General features: G+C 38.8%; 1 pseudogene; it reads right to left on the bottom strand.

Annotated features, from left to right (window-relative positions):
• Positions 1–11922, bottom strand: part of LOC116315412 — a 36738-nt pseudogene extending 24816 nt beyond the window's left edge.
• Between the last annotated feature and the right edge of the window lie 321 nt (positions 11923–12243).

Raw genomic sequence — 12243 nt, 5'->3', positions numbered from 1 at the left:
ATTAACTTTGACTTGCATTTTCTGTTAGGGGCCCAGAGGATGATGTCCATCAGATAACTATTCTTATCTGCAAAAAGACATCTCTTGTGACTTCCACCTGCTGTCTTGCTCCCCCGATACCTGAAGAAGACAACAGACTTTTAGTTTAAACCTATTCATTAAATCCATTACACTTTTTAGTAGCTTGTTTCTCACAGTCCTCTATCTCTGTGTCAAGTTTGGGCACGGTATGTTGTCCTAGAGCTATCAGTAAGAAACAAATACGATGAATTATTCTGATGGTGTTGTTTCATGTGTGCTGAAGACAGGAGTGCACTTTTTACTGGCTGTGGATCTCAGAGATTGATCACTATTTGCAAGAATGGCAGAGTTTATTCTTTAAAGTTACATGCAACAGTTGACAACTATTTGAAATGTATTGGTAATTAGATATGGTGTCACCTTGTATTTCACTGTGATGTGAGTACAAATGAGAACAGAATTAAGCCCCCTTTAAAAAAAATTCTTTTAGTATTTCCAAATTGCTGGTAAACAGAGCAAGAAAAGTATTATTTTTAGATGCTTAAGTTATTTTACTTGGCAAACAGAAACAAAAATTTCAGAAAAAACAAAAACTAGCAGGTTCACTGCCCCCCATGCTTAAAATCTGGGACTCTCCACTATTTGATCTTAGAACTAAAGAGGCTTCTCGGATGAGAGGTGAAACGTCTTCAAGCAACTTAAAGAAGTCCAGGCGCTTTTCTTTCCAAGCAACTTAGCCAACATTAGCCTGACAACTTCCCCATCATCAATTGTCAGGCAGATTTCAGTTTTTAGGTTTTTTCTTCTTCAGAGGACAAAAGACATTACACTGAGACTGGCTTCATCCAGTGTGAAATAATGGGTAGACATGGAATGCAACTGTGGTTTTGAATACTATTTGAATTATTGATGTTCTACTTCAAGCGTATGGTAAAGAAGGCAAAGTTTAAAAAAAGAAAAAAAAAAGAAAAACACTAGGCAATAATAGTATAAAAGAATCTATACCATTTGACCAAATACTCCATCTTGTTAAAGACAGCTGCAAAACAAAATTGAGAAAATGTGCTTTTTTCCCACTTAAAAGCACAAAGAAAATCATCACTATTATTTTATTGAAATCTAGTAGTGAATGTGTGTGTGAATGGGTGAATGACTTGTTATGTAAAGCGCTTTGGGGTCCTTAGGGACTATTAAAAGCGCTATATAAATACAGGCCATTTACCATTTACCATAGTAGTCTAGTAATAAAAGTGTAAACAGTGACAAAGTGTCAGTTTATTTAGTTTGTGTTGACATTGTCCACCTCTCCCCTCCTCCTGATAGCTCGGGGTGTGCTGGTTCTACTCCTGGGCAGGAGCATCATGTCTGTGTGTTGAAGACAGTATGCAGAGGGTGGCTGACATCGTCTATGATGCAGTTTGTCCAGACTTCTTCTTGGCCACTGTCACCAGAGTCAAGCTTCATGCCAACCACAGAGCCAGCCCACCTGATAAGCTTCTCCAGCCTGGAGGAGTCCTCTTTGGATGTACTCTGTTATATTTTTACTAATATTACTGACCAAACCCAACACCAGAGATGATTTGAGCATCACTGCTTAATTTCTAAATGGAAAATCCCCATAAAGTCCCAAAATACATAAAACATCAGACAAAAACCTTCAGAATTACTTAAACTAAAATCTGACATCAAACTAAAGATCATAACAGATCATGAATTTAAAAAAAAAGATAGATAGATAGATAGATAGATAGATAGATAGATAGATAGATAGATAGATAGATAGATAGATAGATAGATAGATAGATAGATAGATAGATAGATAGATAGATAGATAGATAGACCCATTGTGAACAATGATGGGTCACACTGATGTCTAATTTTGTATGGTTACACAATATGTGTGTTCTGGAAACAATTTATAGATTTAAGCGAAATGTAAAAATAGCATTACTGACAAATCTAACTAGATTCATCACAATGATTTAATCGCCCATTCATCCAGTTTCTATCGTGCTTTATCTCACTGAGAGCTGCAGATAATATCTGGCCAGAGGCCAAGGTTCATCATTTGGATGAACACAGCTAAACAAGCATTTACACTGACAACAACCGTTTACATAGCATTTATAGTATTCTTCTGTTTAATGGTTGACATACCTTAAAAATTATCGTCACCAGACTAACAGAAGAAATGTTTCAGAATTCTGCTTTATGTTTTGTTAATCCCCAAATGTCCTGTCAGGACATTCTTCTTGGCATCCTGCTGACTGAGGACAGTGACACTTTGACAGGGTTACGTCATTTTTCTGTGCTGTAATTAATTCTTCTCGGGAGACTGGCAAATGATTGATTGATTGAATGAGTGATTGATTATACTTTATTCATCCCGAGGGAAATTGGGTTAAGGCTGCCAGCCGTGCCAGCGCTGTCTTACCCGTCCAACCATACATACATTACACAAACATCACATGGGGAGACAGGTCAGAGGGTATAACATGGAAAAGCACAACATGAGGAAAGATAAGGAGAAAAAATAACTCCCCCAGACTGAGCTCCAACAGGAGATCAGTTTGAGAACAGACAAAAACACCTCTGCACATAGCACATGAAAAAAAACTCTTAATACACCAAAGAAACACATGACAATCAACAGGGATGGGTAAAGGGTGAGAGACATCCAATGTAGACAGTGCATCCGGGCCTGCAGCCTGGGCGCTGGTCTCCTTGATCCACCGTCAGAATCGGAGGGGAATAAGCGTCGAAGGCGTTTGGAGGGGGAGGTGGGATGAGTGTATGTCTGCATGTGTATATATGTCTCTGTGTGTGTGTGTATGTGTCCAGAGTTCAGCTGAGACAGTGTCCTTCGCCCTGCCAGGCTAAGTAAACAGTCTTCCAGCCAACCCAGGTGGCCTTGCATAGGATGGGAAGAACAGTCTCAACACAGTCATTATCAGGGTGTTTTTGTTCAGCTCCAGCCTCGAGACCGCAGCTGGCGCCGAAGGGGTCTCCGCATGAAGTGATGATGGTTTTTACTTTAGTGCGAACAACTCATAAGAATTTCAAAGCTGTTCTAACAGTCCAACACTGGTCTCTCAATCTCCCGTTGGAGAGCCGTGAGCTTTCTATGATGTTATCCAAACTTATGTTCCGTGGTGTTGTCATTCTTGTGGTCAAAGAGCCGATTCTGAGAACTCACGACCGCAGTGCAATGCAGGGCTGGTTGTGATTTATCAGCAGGTGGAACTTTGGCCTGACCCTTAGATCCAGACTTAAATGTGACAGCATCACTAGAGAGATCTGACCTCAAAGAAATCAGCCAAGTCAGGACATTACTTTGATTGAGCCCTTGTAACTACACAAGCTGGGAGAATTCAGGCTGGTCATGGGCTGAGGTAGACTCCAGATTCAGCTCCGGTCTGTCTAACACTTCAGGAATGGGCATGACTTTGCCTCCAGCAAGGTCATTACCTAGGATGAAGTTAATACCTTTCATAGGCAATGCAGAATGAACAGCAACTTTAATAATCCCACTAACTAAGGAAGAATGGATGTGAACCGTGTGCAAAGAGGCAGATATGAATCTGTGTTCTACTCCCTGGACAATGACGCTAGATTGGCAGAATGACTCCTCTGAAAATGGTAAGATCTCTTCTCTAATGATGGACTGAGAGGCCCCTGTGTCTCAGTATTTTTACTGGCTGCTAACCTTTCGGATTCCCAGTCAGTGAAACTACTCACTCAAGGATGAAGGGTTTGAAACAGGGATCAGGGTGGTGATAGTCAGGCTGCAATGTCATTCCATTATCTGTAGCTTTAATCAGTCCCACCCCTTTTGTTTGTGAGGAGAGTTGCTGTTTGCACTTTGCGTATGACCGCCTGACGCTATTATCCATCCGATCCTCTATGATAAGTCAAGATGCCTCATCCTCCTGCGGTATTTTCCATCCTCCGCTGCCGACACCGGTGTCTGGATCTTCGTTAGGTGTCATCAGTGGCGCCTTTCTGTGTCCGCGCAAGTCACGGAAGAGGAGAGGGAAAAGAGCAGGTGTCCAGGTAAAACTCAGACTGTTCTGGAAGCAGGGACTCACTGTGCCTGGATCTATGAGACGGCGCTACCTCAGGAGTGTTCATCCAGACTCTCCTGTTGTTTGGCCCTTCATCCCCGCGGTGAGTGGAATTTATGAACGTCGTGCATCCAACTCTCTGTTTCTTCGTCCCCTAAATCGGGCCGCTTCTGTCAATAATATGTCTTCTACTCCGCTGAGAGTGGCGCTTTTTAACGCTCGATCAATGCATGTTTGGCTGCTAGACTTCTTGTGATTCCTAAATTTCTGCCTGTAGGCCTCAGGTACCAGTTCATAGGAATGTACAATTGTTTCTTTCAACACTTCACATTTCATACTCTGCTCTAAGGAAAGTAAAGCTACCACCTCCTGAGCTTTGCCCACTAATTTACACTGAAGTAAAATACTTCATGTCTATTGGCCAGTTCATAGCAGTAGCCATCTTTTCAAAAGCATTAAAATATGACTCTACCTCAGACTCAAAAAGGCAGGTACTAATGCAATGTTTTTGCTCACTTCAAAATTTTTGTCAGACTTTTGGGGTTTCTTCAAGTAGCATGCGTCTTCTGCCCTGAGGATATCTTCAATGCTTCTACTTGAAGCTGCTTTAACCTTATTTCCTTTTCAGCTTCTATCTCAAGCCTACGGATCTGTAGTCGGATATCATAATCTGCTTTTTGCACCTTCTCCTTCTCCTGGGCCTCCATCTGTAAATGAAGTAAGTGAACCTTAAGCTTTGCATCACTGCTAGATTTCTAGGGTTCTGGAGAGAAAGGCTTAAAGCGAGACAGAGTTTTGTGGAGCTACATCTGGCTTGACTTGGGCACCCGGAGGTGTAGCAATTATAGCTTGTTCTTCCGTTCTATCTGGAAAAAACAGGATAAGCAGAAAGAGTCTTGAGAGGGGACCTCAGTCATAGTAGGGCTAATTAAGATACCCAACTCAATTAAGCCCTCCAGCAATGCCTGCTTAATGTCCCTTTTTACACCATATTTTGGTACCAAAAGTTTATAGTGAGCAGCAACACCTAAAAGGCCATCTTTATGGCACAATTCAATCTTTTTAACAGTAGGTTGATTAACAAAATCAAGCAGGTCAAAACTCATCTTTGATGGCAGCCATGAAATAAAACCACCTTAACTTGCACCATTTCATCAATTTAGATCCTCTGGAAAAGAGTAGAATTCTTAAAACTGAGTTTATTAAACAGTGTTATACGCACAGCAAAACAGTACAATACCGGACAACAACATATAGCAAGCCAGCAAAGCGAACCCCAGGGTGTAGAGCCTTTAAGCACAAACAGCAGAGACACATACAATGACAGCTAGGAAAAAAAGCTGCCCGGGGCATATCTAACCTTCCTTTATATGGGATCAGTGATCCCTCTTCCTGCTGTTTGGTGACTTTCCATTCCATGTTTTTTACTTGGACCGTATTAATTTTAAACTAATAAGTACTTTCTTAACTCTATAAATATCAATATTACCCCAATTATTGATGTAATATGTTTGTCAATCCTTTCCCCCCAAGCAGTTGTCAAACCCACTTGCACTTTGTAGCTTTTTTAATCTCCGACACTTGTGTCACTTAACCTTCTGGGCTACTCCATAACTTTTCCGAGCCCTATTCCCAGCATCCATCATTTTTAATTGGGTCCCTTTGTCAGTTTTATGGCCAGAGTGAGTCCAAAAGTCTACAAATCTCACAGATAACAGTTAATCATCCTGACAATCTTGGCAAACTCTGTTTTTTTTGCCAGAGGTGGGCCACTATATTTGATAAAGAAAGGTTTTTCACAACTTTGGGAGAAAAGAGTCCCAGGTGCATCCTCAGCAGTGCCAAGTTGAATTAACCCTATGTTTGGATGGGGTTGGCCATAACACTATCAGAGGTTACTTATTGATCCCAATTATAACATTTCAAACAGTATTGATCAACATGTGCTCATATAACAGCTCATACAACGCTCATACACAAACTTTATTAATATAAATGTAGATAATATTTGACCTCAATTTATGGGTCTTGTGATTTTGAGCATGTAGGTTAAATGCTTAACACAGTGATTCCAATATATAAAACACTACAGTATAGGTGTGTATGGTCTATAGAAATATATGTGATTACATAGTATATATGTGAGTATATGTCCAGTGTATACAGGTATATATGTCATAAAAAATCAACAACATAACTAGATCTTAACACTTCATTTTATGATGTGAATGATGAATAACTAATGAGGTCACAGTTTATGGGGGAAAATGAGGCTTGTTGATGCTTCTTGTTTCAGTGCAAAATTTGTCCATAAACCTAAAAAGACAAAATAAGATATATTAACATTCCCAGTTCAATCAAGCAATCATCTTGTGATTTTGAAGCACAAAAAAGAAGTAAAATAGTAAATGTAGTAATCTCACTGTTTGCAGGGCTGTTTGTCATTTAGGCTTTAGGAATCATTTGCTCTAGAGACTCAGGAAGTCACATCACAAACACACTGTTAGTCCACATCCTGCTCTGATCTGACATTTTCTCAAGAATGATCCTGAAAAAGTTATTTAACATAAAATACAGAAAACATTTTATTCTACACAGGGCATAAGGGATCAGAGAAAACAGAATAGAAACAAGTTTTACTCATGAGATGGGGGACGTTTTTCTCAATTACAAAAAAAAAATAATTTCAGTTACATTTATAAAATGTTATACATCGTATCTTTTCTCACATTGTCATGCAGCGCCTATTCTTCTGGAACTGTGACTCTGGGCCTTGTGGAGCTTATTCTGTTTTGGATAAACCATCGAGTTAAAGGGATTTCTGTTTTTGTCTCTCACCTGTTCTCTAATTGTAGTCAATGAAACCAATTACAGCAATCACTGCGAGAACCATCGTTTCATGGTCGCGAAGATCCTGGCGAGGAAATTTCCTGTAGATGACACAACAACAAATAAATCATAACCTGAACAAATGAAACACGTTAAAAGAGACAAACTTCAGTTTGGTGATTAAATAAGAATACGAAAAAAAGATAGACAGCAAAGTGGACAATAATTTAAATCAGAGCGCTCAAAACTTTAAATGTTAATATTTATTAAGAAATTAACAAATCAGTATCAGTATGAAAAATTTAATAAATCTGTATACAACGGGGGAAGAATTAAACTTTTCATCAAACTCAAATAAAACCACATGAACTGCACCATTTTTACAGTAAACTAAATTCCTTTCCTACCTTCATCACTTTTACCCTTGTTGGTTTTGATCACTGCTTTGTCCAGTTTGGTGACGATGTCCTCGTTCACACCAGAGAGCTGAAACACACAGTCGAACCTCTGCCAGTCTTCAGGTGTGACTGATGAGACATCCAGATAAACACTCATCTGAAAGTTCTCATCATTGTTGGGGAGGATCTCTCCTTTCTCCACCCCCTCATGAAGCTCCACTCCATCTTTCCTCCAAACCAATTCAGCTCTGTTAGGATAGAAACCTGTAGCGTGGCAGGTGACCAGAGAGGAGGGAGTCTTCTGGAGGAGAGACACTGAAGGAAGAACTAAGGAGAGAAGAGAAAGATAGATGCTATATTACTATTATGTACATACTAATGTAATTCCTGTGGGATGTAATGTAATTTCAATGCCTTAGTTAAGCCTTTTAAAAAGCCTATTAGCATGTGTATGTATGATAAAGAAATGGAGGCTGGGAGAGACTGGTTATAAATGTCAGCGTGTAGATGGTGGATAAATTGGTCCAGAGAAAATTGGGGCAAAAGGAAAATATGATTAAAAAAAACAAACAATTGTAATTAATATGTAGGAGTGACAGAGAAATCAGGAGAAAGGTAGAAAGAGGCAAATGTCAATGTGTGAATGGAAATGAGAGAAAGAGAAAATTTAACTGTGATGTTTTTTTGATGGGGCGGGGGTGTCAATGCTTTTATGTTTTAATGGTCAGAAAAAGGAACATATTAAGATTGTTCTGGCCAAAAAACAGCATGTTATATGATTTCACCTGTTTTCATCAGAGAGCTCCTCCCATAGTTCACATACTTCTTCAGCCACTCAGGACAAATCTGGGTGAGGTAGTTCTTTGCCTGTGTGTAAAATCTGTTCATGTCCCACTTGTATTTGGTGATGACAGCCTGTGGTACAGGAGCGACCCATGACATTGTCTTCAGGTCAAAGCTTATAAAATCCTCTCCGTCATAACCAAACTGCTCATATCCGTTCACTTCACCAGTTTCATCATCCCATTCACAGCCGTACATCTGCTGGAAAATGTGAACACCTGACAGAAAAAAAACCTTTACATTAGGAACAATTGTAGAACACAGCATAGATTAAGAATTGACAACATCTTTACAAGAAAACACTGATCCATGGTCATTTATTAAGAGAGGATTTTAACATCTGTTGTTTTTGGCTCAATGGAAGCCACTTACAGATAATCATCACTGAACAGTGTGAGCATCTTAGGGAGATAAACACTGGGGAAACATTTCTACATACTCTCTTTATCAAAGAAAAACAGCCTCCATAAAGACCAACACACATGTTACGGCCCTGTGCCTCGGAGCAACTGAGGGACCCTTTTCTCTTCAAGCAAATCCAAGAGTGTCAGTACTCACTGACTGGCTAGCTGGAGACTCGTGCCAGCCCTCCTGTATGCAGATTGCAGTGTGTCAACCCTCAAAGACAATTGGCTGCCTGGGATCCTGTGATGCTCCAAGAAGCAATGAGTGGTTGATTGTACTCACCTGTGGCTGCAAAAGGATGGAAATCGTTCACTTAGTGGCTGCTGCTTAGGACTAAACATGCAGTTTGTCCTTCGCGCCTCCCTCTTTGAACTTTGTTTGTTAACCTTTGTACATGGTTCACTTATCCTGATCCTGGGTATTAAGTGTCCATCCTCTGAAACTGCAACCAGTTATCCTTCTAACAAAATCCTCTAACTGTGAGAAACTACACACCAAACTGTCCGGAGGTTTTTCTAGAAGCTTCCACTGAAGGAGACTTTCAGTCCAGGATTGTTTTTAATAAAAGTCAAATACTACTTCACAATAATTGTAAAATATTCAAACCTCAGACTGATTATTCAGATCCTGCTGATTTTCTGGAGATTATTTTCTTATTAATCAATTATTGAGAAATTGTATCAAAAACAATCATCAAGGTTTCAGAGACAAAAAAAATCCTAAATATAAACAGAAAACTGCAAATATCGCAAATTTATCTTAATTATTTTGATCAACTAACCAGTTAACTGACAAATTATATCAGTTCATACAAACATGATCCTTAAAGCTGTTTGAATTAAATTAAAGCTTCCCAGACTGTAGTTCTACATTCATTATGAATTATTATGTTAATAATTGTAATCTGTAATCTGAATGAAACATTTTCATTTGTATACAAACCTGTTACTACTGAAAACAAAACACACTGAAAACATTAAGAGCAAGTGTATCATTAAAAAAATGAAACATGAACAAACCTTCAGTTTGGTTGAAGCGGTCCTTTGCAATCTCAATGTTGGCTTTGGACGTCTGCTGGGAAGCCCTGGAGATATCAGTGTTCCTCTCCCAGAACTGAGGGTCTACTGCATCGTTCACCCAGTCCTGTTTGGGCACCTCTCTCTCCGTGTTGCTGTCATAATAATTAATCTGAACATCATCAACCATCCCAACAGTCACAAACTCTGGGAAGTTTGGGACTTGAGAGGATCCAGTGTAGAAATACTTCAGAGAGTGGGTCACTGTAAGAAACAGTTAATGCTGTGAGATCTCAGGAACACAGATTTATAAATCACATTATTTTTTTAAAATAACACAATAAGAAAAACTACAGCACGTTAAAGACATCCTGTAATAATCCTGCTGTCCCTTCAATAAACGAAAAATAGATTTATGAATAGATATTCAGTGTTTGTTGTAATTTTGTGTTTTGTAACAGATTCTAGTTTGAACCTGATTTTCACAAAACGAAGTTTTAAAACTGGTGTTTATCCTTCAGTTTAGTTTAATTCAGTTTTCATGATTAATGGTTTGAACTCAGGGCAGCATGGTGGTATGGTGGTTAGCACTGTTGCCACACAGCAAGAAAGTCCTGAGTTCAATTCCCCATCAGGTCGGGGTCTTTCTGTGTGGAGTTTGCATGTTCTCCCCTGATACTCTAGCTTCCTCCCACCGTCCAAAGACATGCACTTAGTGGGGCCAGATTAATTTTAATTAATCCACATTGCCCATAGGTGTGAATGTGTTGTGTCTGTCTCTGTGTGTTAGCCCTGCGACCTAGCGACCTGTCCAGGGTGTACCCCGCCTCTCGCCCTATGACAGCTGGGATAGGCTCCAGCGTCCCCTGCAACCCTGAAAAGGATAAGCGGAAGCAAATGGGTGGATCATTTGAACTCATTATAACTTTAATTTGACTATATTTTCATTTTCACTGTTAAAGAAAGTACACATTATTTTTAATCTGTTTTGCTTTTGTTAGCTGCTGAATTAACCATAAACTCGATTAAGTTTCTTCTGAATCAAGCAGCATGACTTCTAAAGTGAGTTGTTCTCTTTTCTATTTCCATTTTTTATATTACAAATTATATGAACTGATTTAATTCTTTTGATGTGACTGTCCAGACTTTGTTTTTTTTGTAGTTGTTTTTTCACAATTTCAGTGTTGGGTTTTCTAAATATCAATATCGATGCTTCTTCTTCTTTGTTTATTTTATTTCTCATAGATTTTGTTAAAGCTTAAAATTGTTACAGAAAGCTTTACTTCCAATATCTTTGATTGATAATTATCAATAAAAAGCTAATGTTAAGTAACTGATATTCGGAGAATATTATCTTAAGTATTTTGGATTTTATCTTTTATTCATTAATTAAATTTGCAGATGAGTACATGGATTTATCTGTTAGTGTTAGTGACCAAGGCATATTGTGAGTGTAAAACCCTTCTCATTAGCGCTCACTGGTTGAGGTTGAGCGTCTTTAAATTGCAAAACTTTCTGGCATTTCTCACCTGCAGCTTCTCATTGATCATTCAGCAGTGATAACAACAATTAGCTCATGCTGGTATGTAAAGTGTATTGTCACTTTACATACATAAACTGTATTAAATTATAAAGAAATAATTATTTCATTTGTATCTCAATTTAGTTCACTTGAATTCGATTCAATTTTATTTATACACCTCACAGCAAAAGTCACCTCATTGCGCTGTTAATGGGCAATAGCATCAGAAAAACAGTGAACTTCACATCCGGGTGTAACTCGTTAGTTATGATATGCGTGCGCATGTTTGTCATACAGAAAGTATTCACAATAAACTCCATCGAATGGCATGTGGCTCTTCATATACAGTTGATGCTGAACAACTAATTAAACTTCTAAGTTTTTTACTGATACTTGTGTTAAATGAACTTTAGTGAACTTTAATGATCAGCTGTTGTGTGAAAATGTTTTAATTCCTCATGAAAATTAAAATGGTTCTCAGTTTTTAAAATAACAGTTTTGATTATTGTCACCAGATCAGCATCAGACCTCCTCCCTGATGTTTTATTTGTTAGACCGTTTGGAGAGACAGCAGAGACACAACGCTTAAAAAATGCGTCACGAACGATTTAAAGACGGGACTCGTCAAACAGTTTTTTCGACAGAAATCGTCAGTCAAACTGACCTGCCGCTGCTCCCTGTATCCCCAGGAGAAGAAGGATGATGACCTTCATTGTGACCTTAAAACATGCAAATCTTTAACAGACTTTATGTTTCAGTTGTCCAGAAAAAGCTAAAGCTAAAATAGGAGAAAAGGAGGAGAACCAGGAGAGACGTCACCACTGGGCTCCATCTGAGCCCATAAGAATTCACTCTGAGAGTAAACGTCACTTAAATCTGGGGTAAACGCATCCTTTAGGGTTATCAACGAAACTGAAAGTAAAATATCTTCATATGAACCAGTTTATGATGAAGGGAAGGGTCAAAGTTAGGTTCATCTGATCTTTAGTATTTTTTATGTTATGACAGGTCCAGTTCATGTTATGCTGGGTATACAATGTATACTTTAGTTATGTATTTTTAATCTGGGGTTAGCTGTCTGGTACAGATTGCCTCTGGGCTCTGTGAGGTTAAAGCATCTTTAAAGGCACAAAACAAATTTTAAA

This window comes from Oreochromis aureus, linkage group 22 (genome assembly GCF_013358895.1).
Source record: "Oreochromis aureus strain Israel breed Guangdong linkage group 22, ZZ_aureus, whole genome shotgun sequence".
Lineage (NCBI taxonomy): Eukaryota > Metazoa > Chordata > Actinopteri > Cichliformes > Cichlidae > Oreochromis > Oreochromis aureus.
Note: the sequence above shows the minus strand (reverse complement) of the source record. Positions and strands in the feature narration are given on the sequence as shown.